Below are 11,440 nucleotides of genomic sequence, written 5' to 3' on the forward strand. Positions count from 1 at the left end.
CTGAGGCATGATATCTAGAGAGCCACAAAGATTCTGAGGTTTCTAGGGTTCTGATGTATAGGTGTAGAGGCTACTGAAGACCAGCATCCTTCTATCCATTCACCCACCTAACCATCTATCCACCTACCTATCCATCTATCCACCCATCCACCCACCCACCTATCCATCCATCCAATTACTATTTATTCATCAGGAGAGGGTTTTGCAGGGTATCTTTGAATTAGTCTTAGAAAAATGTGCTCCACAGGAAGTTAGAAGTGACCCTCTTACTGACAGGAAATAGAGCATGACACATTCATGAAAGAGCTGGACTTCAAGGGATCAGGACAAAGATTCCCAAACCCAGCACGAGGGCTCAGCACATGATTCACGTGTTCAACATTAAGACAGAAGCTGGCTTGAAGCTGAAAAAGGCCCATGATGGGTGAACTGCTTGGGCATCAAAGTGATGACCAATGTGGGTTTCCCATGGGGCTGACACATGATTGTGAAGAAGGCACTTGGAGAAGGAACCAAAGGGGAGTTATTCTCCCATCTTCTGTCCTTGCCTGAGAGATAAGGACGCTCAAATGGTCAGGAATTTGGTGGCTAGCGTATGGGCTCAATACACCAACTTCTTTGTCAACGCTGACATATACTGTTTCACGTTAATTAAATAACATCCTGTGCCAATGGCGCACAGGGAAAGAAACACTATCTGATTCAATTTAGTGCCTAATACAAGTAAAATAGGTAACAAACAATGTAGATTATTCATAAAATAATGAATCATAGCCTTTCACGTCTACAAGAGTTGGCATGAAGTTCAGTCATTCACTCAGCAAATATCTACTTCCAACAGGGGAATTTTTTCTGTGCTGCTTGGGGGTACCACATGTTACTTTAGCAAGGCTGATGCCATGTGGAAAACGGCCAGTCGTTTCAGTGTCCTCTCTGGAGCCTGGAAAGAGTCCTGAATTCGTGCCAGACTGAAGAAGCTGGCCGGCCCCAAGTCCCCGTCCTTAATGGTCCTCTGTGACGCCAGCTGCTGTGACCTCACATCGTTGTGATGCCAGCAGCCCAGTGGAATGAAGTCTGCTTGTCTCTCATGCAAAAGTCCTAAACAGGTGTTCCTGGCCAGTGACTAGCTCTTCTCCAAGCAGTGGTTCAAAGCGCGGCTCTTTTCTTCTCTTTTCCTCGTATGGTGCTGTCACCCTTACTGCCTAGCTGTTGAGTCCTCTGGGCTCTTCTGCATCAAGTCTGATGGGGAAGAGCTTGGAGGAAGAGGGGCAGGAAGTCTTAAAGGGCCAGGCCCAGGGCCACACGTCCATCCACCCCTTCCCACTGGTCAGAACTCAGCCTACTTGACCTTCAGGCCTCGGGACACGCTGGGACAGTCCAGCTGTGGGCCAAACAAGGAATCGGGGTACAAAACATGTTTCTGGAAAGGTTACGGGGAGGCAGGTGCGGCGCCGGGGCGGTGGGTTTGCGTGGCATCCACGCCGTGCAAAGGGCTCTGGTTACCTGTCAGGTTCACAGGTAACGACTTCATAGGCAGGGCTGGGAGTGAGACCAGGGGATCTGGACCAGCCCACAGCCCGCTGTACCTGACCTCCGACCACGGACTCATCAGAGTCTAGGGGGAGCCGCTCCAGGCTCAGCGCGCCCCCTGCGCCCTGGACCCGGCCTCTGCGGGGGACACGGGCACAGTGGTGCCGTAGCTGAGCTTCTCAAATTGTGCAGATGTGTATAATGACACCTGCTGGGAAGAACTGCTGCAGAGAAAGAAACCTCACTAAAGACCCCCACGAGGCACTGCCACTGCCCCCTTTGATGGCATCTTCCTCTCTAAGCAGATTAGGACTTTCCTCCTTGACTCTCCTGCCTCATGTGGTGGTGTTAATTCTAGTTTGCTCTTCTCTAAAGACAGAGACCAGCTGCTCCCTTTCCAACTGCCTAGATATGACTCAAGATTCGCTTTTATTAAATTTCGCCTTTTTCCCCTCCAGGCTGAAGCCATGTCGGTTCCTTCCCTCTTCTTTCCTCAAGGGGCCGTGGTCCAGAGCCGACAGCACCTCCTGGGCAGTCTCAGAGGCCACCTGCCATCTTACCGGGGGACCTGGGGACCTGGGGGGGGGTGACACAGGGCGCAGATTGGTGGCCGAGGGCCCAGAGCTGCCGCTGCCTCTGCCTCTGACTGTGTGACCTTGACTGTGGACTGAGTCTGCTGAACCTGAGGGTCCTTCCCTGAAAGAGAAGGATAGGATAATTTATTTCTAAATTTCTTCAACACTTAAGCATCTTATGACTCCTAACAATTCTATTCCTTTTAAAAAATTCTGGACTTAGAGCACACCAATCCAAAAAAGAAAATCAGTGTTTGTCAAAGTTCTGGAGGGGCATTAATTATATTTTCTGGGCATCAGAATCTTGACCCTAAATCATCAAGTAAGACTCATCCAGTTCCAGTATCCATAATTGTTCACCCAGTGTGTGTGTGTGTGTGTGTGTGTGTGTAATTCAGGATCTTTCTTTTTTTCAATTTAATTCTTCTGGCAGGAGCAATAGAGTTACCTGATTCAAAAGTATAAAAAGTATAATAAAGTATAAAAAGTCATAGATTGAAAGTCTGACTTTTACTCCCCTTCCTTCCCACCCTGTTCTCTGTTACCTCATTACTTCCTGCCTAAAATTAACCACTTTTATTTGCTTCTTGTATACTATTCCAGTGTTTCTTTATGTAAATATGAGCAAATATATTCTTACCCTCCCCCAATTCTTCTTATGTCATCTGCACCTTTCTTTTTTCAAAATTTATTTTTAGTTTTGTATTGAGATACAATCGACATATAACATTATGTTAGTTTAGGTGTGCAGCATAATTTGATATTTGTCTGTATTGTGAAATGGTCACCACAATGTTTAGTTAACACCCATCCCCTCACATAGTCACAGATTTTTTTCTAATAATGAGAACTTTTAAGATCTACTCTCTTAGCAACTTTCAAATATGCAATCCAGTATTATTAACTACAGTCACCACACTGGATGTTATATCCCCAGAGCTTATAACTGGAAGTTTGTACCTCTGACCTCCTTCACCCATTTGCCCACCCCTCCCCTACACCTTCCCTTTTCCACTTCAGTCTCTGACTTCTTTCCACACCTCTCTTCAGGCCGTGTCCCCATTGTTTTTTCATTGCTGCATAGTATTCCATTGTGTAGAACATCATGATTTATTCACCTCACCTCCAGCAGATGCATTCTTGGGCTGTTTCCAGTTTTCTGTCATTGCAAACAATGCTGCAATGCATAACTTTATAAATATGCCATTTTGTATGTGTGCAATTCTTTCTGAAGGATACATTCCCAGAAGAATTGCCAGGTCAAAGAGTAGGTGCACTTGAAATTTTACTAGATATTTCCAAACTGCCCTGCATGGAGTTGTGTCACCCTTACATTTTCACCCTCGGTATATGAGCATCCCATTTTTTTTTTTTTTTTAGATTGATTGATTGATTGATTGATTGCTATGTTGGGTCTTCGTTTCTGTGCTAGGGCTTTCTCTAGTTGCGGCAAGCGGGGGCCACTCTTTATCGTGGTGCACAGGCCTCTCACTATCGCGGCCTCTCTTGTTGCGGAGCACAGGCTCCAGACGCTCAGGCTCAGTAGTTGTGGCTCATGGGCCCAGTTGCTCCGCGGCATGTGGGATCTTCCCAGACCAGGGCTCGAACCCGTGTCCCCTGCATTGGCAGGCAGACCCCCAACCACTGTGCCACCAGGGAAGCCCGAGGATCCCATTTTTTTCCGAATCTTTGGACATTTGCCAAGCTGATGAGGAATGATAATTTGGAACAGTTTGGATGTTTTCTCGTATTAAGAATGAGGAGCTCAGGGCCCTTTGAAAGCAGCAAAATGATTTGTTAAGAGTGACTGGATGTCACCCTGGTAGGAACTCTATTTGATTTACTACTTTTCTCTGAACTGGCAGTTCTCAGCCTGGCTGCACACAGGAGTTACCCGGGGAGATTTTAACACGTGCCAGAGCCTGGGTCCCGCCCCAGACCATGAGAGCAGAGCCCCTGGGGATATGGCTTCAGCTCCTTGTCCCTCAAACTGAAGTTCTCCAGGTCGTGTATTGTTTGTCTTTTTCCAGCTGTGCCCTCTGTGGCATCTGGGGCCAGCTTCTGTCTTCTCCTTTTCCTTAGCCACGGGGACATTCTAGGTCTTGTTTGTAGTAAGCATTGCTTCTTGCTTGGGAGTGAAGCTGCAGACAGACTCTCAGTTCTGTGACAGGTCATGACAAGCCCCACATAGCGTCGTGAAGCCCTGGTCTTGGAGGCCAGCCGATCCTCCCTCCTGGCCTGTGCCTGCGGGCTCCACCGACACTTACAGCAACAGTCTAAGGAGGGCTCATGTTCGTGGTCATGCTTCCACCCTCCTAGGACATGTCCAGCTTTGCTAGAGTAGAACTGTTCTGGATTTTCAGAGACTAAAGTATATTCCAACTGCAAAAAATCTATATTGAGAGCATGCATGTATTAATAAAAGTAAACAGATATTTAGATATAACATAGAAATAAAATTGTGAAACTCCTCTCTCTTCTGCACCAATTTCAAAACCATCTCCTGTCCCTGACAACTGTAGCTTAGGAATTTGGCAGAGGGAGGAAATCTTGGCTGCATTTCTGATACATCTTGCAAAAGCCATGCTGGCTGGAGGGGCTAAGATTCTGTCCTCTGAATGCCAAGGAAACATCGAGATGGGATCACGTGACGCACAGGCTGTAAATGGTGCAGTGTTTCTGCCCCTCTCCCGCTGCCCATAGAAAGAGCAGTTCTCTTCTTTCTCCTTCCAGCAGAGGAAGTGATTGGCCTGAGCGAGGGAGGTTCTCATGGGGTCGTGGGGGGTGTTTGCGCCTTCAGGGTGGGAGGGCGCTGCCCTCAAGGTCAGAGGTGACCACCAGGGGCCAGCATGGACGCCCCCAGTCAGCTGCAGAAGTGCCTGGAAAGAGTAAGGACAGAGTTTGCAGAGGAAACCAAAGGAACCTGATTCCATCCAACTGCAGCCACCTGGACAGAGTGCTCTTTGATGGTGGGCCCAGCGCTCATCTGCTGGTTGGTAACACCCTCTAAGGGTACGTCGGGAAGCCACGCAGAACCAGTGCATTTATCAATGAACTCGGGGGGAGTAGACCAGAACTAGGTTTGCAAATAACTGATGGTTTTCCATTCTTTTCCTAATGCATTAATAACGCCAGGGTCTGGTTTCTGACCATTTCTATGGCTTGGAAAGGCGGCATCAAGACTTTGAAAATGAGCAAGACTGTCTGACTTTCTCCAGTCCCTGGAGAGCAGCGCCAGGCCCACCCCCCCTCCTGATTCTCACCCAGAAGGAGCGGTCCCCTCCCTCACGGTGGCACCAGGGGGAGTCAGATGAACGTGGCGAGGGGGCTTAGACGGGGGGTGGGGCTCCTGCTTCCCTGCAATCGCCTCACCCAAAGCGGAGCCCTGACCCCGGCCTTCTCCGCGGGTCAGTTTCCTTTCGAGCAAAAACACCCGCGGATGAAGACCACAAATTTCAACTGGCCGCACCGTGAATTCAGAAACTTCTTTAAGAACAGGGAATATGTGAAGTTGTACCTGGGAGTCATACCCAAAAAAAGACAAGCTTTTAAGATCAGCATTTTTGAAGTTATGGAGCACAGTTTACTTTCCACCATGAAAGTCCCCAAAAAAGATGCTGTCAGAGAAAATCTCCAACATGTCTGCACGGTGTGGAGATAAGACTTTTGTTCTCCGCGAGGTTTTGGGGGGGAAACGCCAGACAAGCTCGTCGTTCAGCATCGCGAATTCAAAATAGTTACACAACGTGGATTTTAAATGTCTCACCTGGTTGTCTGGGCTCCCACAGGGCCCACACCAAACGCTTGTCTGGTTTTCTTTTGGTAGCATCTAGAAAAATCGAGCTTTTGCTCTTTTTGGCCTCTTCTTGACCTCTTTTTCCCCGGTGCCGCTTATCCGACAGCAAACCTTTCATTTGGAACAATGACTTCATGGCACCAGACGCTGCTCCTTCGCGCCGCCTGTCTGCCCGTCTCCGTGATTGTGAGACTCAGAGGGAGACGGCATTTCTCAGAAAAGAGCTGGAAACTTAGAATCCAAAGAAACGTGCCTCACGGGGACCCGGGCTGTTGCAGAAGGTGCCAGACCCACTTCCCTCTCTTGGTCCCCAGGGGGAGGTCCCACCAGTGCATTTTCTGCGTCTCATTCCAAACTAAGGAGGGTTCTCATTATCTTTCCAACGTGATGAGACCTCAGCATTCAAAACCACGCAGTCTCCCTGGCATCTCCAGGAGCGAGCACACAGGTAGTGCACTTTGAACTCGGCCCAAAGCCTCGGCGGGTCCTGGTCCGGGACTCATACTTACCCAGGTCCTCCCCCTGCAGGTCATGAACCGCTTGTGGGTCATCAAAGCACTGAGAGCGGGATGACCAGAATTTACCAAAATGAGTCACTAGAATAGAAAATATCCGCGTGGCTTTCGGGTAGTGAGGCTGAGTATTATTTCATGGAACTTGCATTTCAGTTGTGTGTATGAGTGTCGGTGTGTGTCCTGGGTTGTGACAGAAAATGTGGTTCTTGCTGTAGGTCAGGGTCAAACCAAGTTGAAACTTCACTGGGTTGGCAACAGGTTCCCTAGTGGAGGTGGTTGACTGGCCTTTAATTGCATATAAATCACGAGTGCCGGGTTTTAAAAATATCAGACAAACGGTATGCTAATTTTGTACTTCATTCCTCCAAATCCTCTGAGCAAAATCAGGGAGAAAGATTGTGATGGTCAGAAGTCTGCTGTCTGTGGAGACAGAAGCCGTTAACAGTTCAGAGCAGGGCACATGGGCAGGTGTCCCCTCCACCTGGGGGTAAGCCTTCTGTGGGGCAGGGGAGAACTCACCCTTTGTTTTCTCGAGGCAAGTACTGTCACTCGCCATCTTGGTCATCGGTCAACTGCTTTCCGATGTGTCTTTGAACACATGGCTCCAAATGCCAGCATGCCCAAACTTCCTTCAAACTGTTTTTAAACCTACACCCTTTTATTTAATGTTAGCATTTCCAACAAAATCCTGGAATAAAAAGCCTCAATTTCAGATTATAATCCTTTATCGCGGACTCAAGCTAATTGGGAGAACATGAACACAGTTTAGTGCCGGGCGGCCTGGATGGGAGGCAGGGGCAGACCTGGTCCCCACCGTCACACCCCTTGCTGTGTGTCCTCCCAGGTCATCGTCCCTCCTGGGACCTCTTGTTCAAGCCACAGACAGGGGGTGGGTCTACCCCAGACCATCGGAAGTGCACCTCCACTGTCTCTAGTCAAGGAAATGCTCCTCTTTGTGTCTAAGGACAGCAGCCCCCTCTGCTCTTTTCTCGCTTGCATTTCTACTTAAGTGGGGTTTAAAATATGGCCTTCCTCCTGTCTCTGGGGCAAGATAAGCTTCTGACGGCGGGTACTAATACACCTCTCACTGGAACACACCGAGGCCATATGTACTGCTTTAGGGGTTGAATAGACACCAGGATTGATTTAACTGGGTTATTTGGAATGGGGGAGGTTGGCTGTATTCACAAATTATTTAGTATCACTAAAGTAACTTTTCTCCCAGAAATGTCAACCATTTTTCAACCAATACTTCCATTGCCTTTAAATTCACTTAATCCCATTCAGTGTAGACATACCCCAAGGCTCTTGACTCTAAGATATTAAAAGATAAGAACCTAATAAATGCCGTAGAATGTCAGGCCAGTGATCCCCCATACCTGTGCTTGTCTCTGACCTGGATGTGGGGAGATGTGTGTTGCTTGAATATTATAGTTTTAATATTGTAGTGTTCCTATTCCTTTTTCGTTGGTCTGAAAGGACTAATGATGCCCACAGAATCTGCCCAACTTTCCCTTAAGACCCTGTTAATAAGGTCTATTATGCACAAATGTATCTGAATCCATTTTGAGTCTATTTACAATTTCCCCTGACATTCTCAGCATAATTCGCCCCATATGTTTATAACCTACTGTAGTAAACAATATTTCCTTCTATTTGTCACCAAGACGACCTCCCTTAAACTCTAAGGGGTCTGTCCTTCAGCTCAGCGTTCCGAGATTTTGTGGCAGAGCCAGGCCCTTCCCTGGCACCTTCATCCTTTTGTCTTGAAGCTCTTTGTAGCAGAGGGGTCCATCCCCATGATGGAAGCCCTCTCTCCCTGAGACCAGGGATCTCTTGCTCACTCATTCCTCTCTGGACTTTTCTATTAAATGTTCTCCTTGAGACTTGTGGACAGAATTACTCACAGTATTCTAGAAACAAGCCCTGGTTTTGTTGAGAGTCACTGTTTCAGAAGAATAATTTCTTGTGACCCAGGGTTATGTCTGGGTTATCAGTGAAAATTCATTCCAATTATACGCAGACCAAAACAGACCTCACACAGCACAAGCGGGGGACCCGAGCCCGTCCAAATTAGCAGAATAACTCATGGAGGACCTACGATAAATCTACTCTAAGAGAGGTCCCTGCTTATAACAATCTCTTATTCTAGTTAGAGGGACTATATATACACATGCACCCCAGAAAAAGTCGTGAGCAAAACAATACATGTCTACACGGTGATATAATTGGGAGAGAATTACAAAACTGGGCTGTAATTTTATGAAATTCAAAATAATTTGAAAAAATTCTCAAAATTTTTAGAGGAGAAAATGTCATGAGCTTCATGAAGGGGGCAGGGTTTTAACGCTGTCTTAAAAGATAGGGTAGAAAATAAACCAACAAGAGAAGATCAAAGAAAGAGAATTTGTGAGGTGTTTCCTAGCTACACTGCAACCCTCGGAGTTGGGAGTGATCCTTCCCACCAGTCAAGGTGGGGACACGGACTTGGAGACGTGGAGGTGGCCCAAGGCCTGGTCCTGCCCGGGCCTCCTGGCCGGTGTCCCAAGAGCCTGCTGTCCGAGACCCCGGTGACGCTGCGGGATCCATTGTGAACCCTCTGCCCTGAACTGCCTTGCACGGAGCTTCCTGAACTTTCCCCATCCTCCAGGCTTCTGACCTCCTGAACTGCTTTCCCTTCTTGTGGTCTTGCTGCCCCTTGATCCTGGCTTGGTTCTGCGTCCCTGTGTCACCCTGTGTTCCTCCCCCGTCATGGTCACGGTGAGGACGCCATTCGTGGCACCACACATCCCAGCCCTGCTCCTGGGATCCGACTCTCCTTCCAGGGTGGGCATTCAGAGCGGCTGGATGTCAACATCTGTGCTCCCCTCTCACCCCCCACCACCTCCAGGGAGGATGCCGGGGTTTCCGGCGGCAGAAGCAGGTGCTGAGGGCCCCTCAGAGGCTCCAGCGCTCACCCTTGGCCGTGTGTGTGGTTCCTCATCCACTTTCAGATAAAAGGTGGCCAAAGCAGATGTGGAAAAAATGCACTCTTTCTTTATTTTTCTAAATCAAATAAATGGAGAGGACGCGGCATCTGGCCCTGCTCTGCTGTACCACTTCACCTGAGTCTCTGGTCCACCTGGGTGGTCACTCCAGGCTGGACCGGGGGTCCCCTCTCAGCCCACGTGAGAGAGACTACGTACCCACCAACCCCGCTTTCTCGTCCCGGTTTGTGTGGTTGTGAGGCTGGGGTTAGGGACGGGTTCTAGCTGGTAGGCTGTGGCAGAAGTGATGTAGGTCACCTGCCAGAGTGGCCACAGAGTCCCTGCCCTGTGATCCTTGACCCCAGCTCTGTCCAACAGAACCTTCTGCCAGGACAGAAACCTTCCATATCTGCACTGACCACTGTGCTAGCCACTGGCCTCCTGGGACTGAGGGCCTGAATTTTAAATTTTATTTAATTCTAATTAATTGGAACTTAAGTAGCCACATGTGGCTAGTGGTTGCCATACTGGGCATTACAGATCTGTCCTCTCACTGCCCTTGGGAGTGACCTTGGAAGTCCTGTGTTCTAGAAGGCATGGCTCCAAGACAGAGGCGGCCTGGGTCCCTGGGTCACTGCGTGGAAGCCAACGTCCCAGAAAGCTGCTAACTTACAGCAGCTTGACTCACAGATCCGCTGCTGTGTGAGGCCTTAAGTTTCAAGGAGCATTTGTTAATGCAGTGTAACCTGACGCATCCTGACCATGACAGCCCAGCCATCCAGCTGTGATCCCCACACTCAGCAGCCACCTCGCACCCTTGCCCCATTTCTTTCCTGCTCCTCTGTTAGTCCTTAAACTACACTCCTTCTGCCCTTGAACTACCCAGACTTTATCCACATCTATTCTGGGACACTCTGGATTAATTATTCTCAGTGAGCCTAGAACTTGGGGATAAAAAAAGTCTATTTTGGCTTTTATTCCCTTAGGTCCTGCCTAGCAACTTCTGTTTGTTTGATTGTTTGTTTTTTAGCTCTATTCTTCCCTAATGAGTCTGCCACCAAGAAAAAGAAAGTACAAAATTTCTCAATAAGTACCATACTGCATTAAATTATTAATAAATCATCGAGCTTTAACTACAATTGCAGAGTTCTGGGAGTGGAGATAAGGGAAGAAATCATTTTCCTTTATTCATGCCAATTTGGCACTTTTGTCCAAGGCCTGGCATGGGAAGTTCCACAGAAACAATTTATTTAAAAGTATAACCCAGCTAGGCAGGCCACAGAGAAGTCAGCTGTCCCCCACACCCAACTGATTCCAAAATCAGCATCCCATCAAGCAAACCCCATCTCACAGAGCCTGAGGAAGAAATGCATATTTTCCTGAAAATTTCAGGAAAGCTTCTTGGAGAGGCAGAGAGGAAAAATCACAGCCATAGCTCGGAATAAATTAAACTCCCCATCAGACATTTCTTTAATCCCTCAAAACTTCTCCTGCCAGCTGTTTCTTCTCTTACTTGGCCCTGGCCTGGCCCTGAAAATCCCTCCTAACATCCTCAGCAGCTTTGCTTTCTTTCTCAACTGCGCCCCTCACTCAGCAAAACAAAGTCTCCCGGAATTGGTCCAACATGCATCCCTGGGGACGAGGGGCTCTCCACCACCCACCACCCCCAAAGCAAATACTCCCATCACCCTATTGTTAGGGAGGGGGTAACGTTGAAAGCACAGCTATGCATCTGCTCCTTCTTCCTCTCAGACGTTATCCGGTTGTCACTCACGCTTGGGGGTGGGGGGAACCTGTCCCTGGGAGCAGCCGCCCTGGGTCCTCCAAGCCCTAAGGGGGCCTGATTTCTTGCCCTGCCCTGGTGGTCCTCCTGCAGCCACCGCCCAGCGCCTGCCCGTCCCCAGGCCCGGTGGAGGGAGGCCGGCTGTTCCCATGTCCCCGCTCCCTGGCTCACTTTCCTAGGGGCGTTCCCCCAGCAGTGGTTCAAAGCAGTGATCTTCCTTTGCTCTCATTTTGGAGTCCCTGTGCTTTCCCCAACCGCCTCTGTTATTTTTCCTC

The sequence above is a fragment of the Balaenoptera borealis genome (assembly GCF_965194805.1).
Source record: "Balaenoptera borealis genome assembly, chromosome: 14".
Classification (NCBI taxonomy): Eukaryota; Metazoa; Chordata; class Mammalia; order Artiodactyla; family Balaenopteridae; genus Balaenoptera; species Balaenoptera borealis.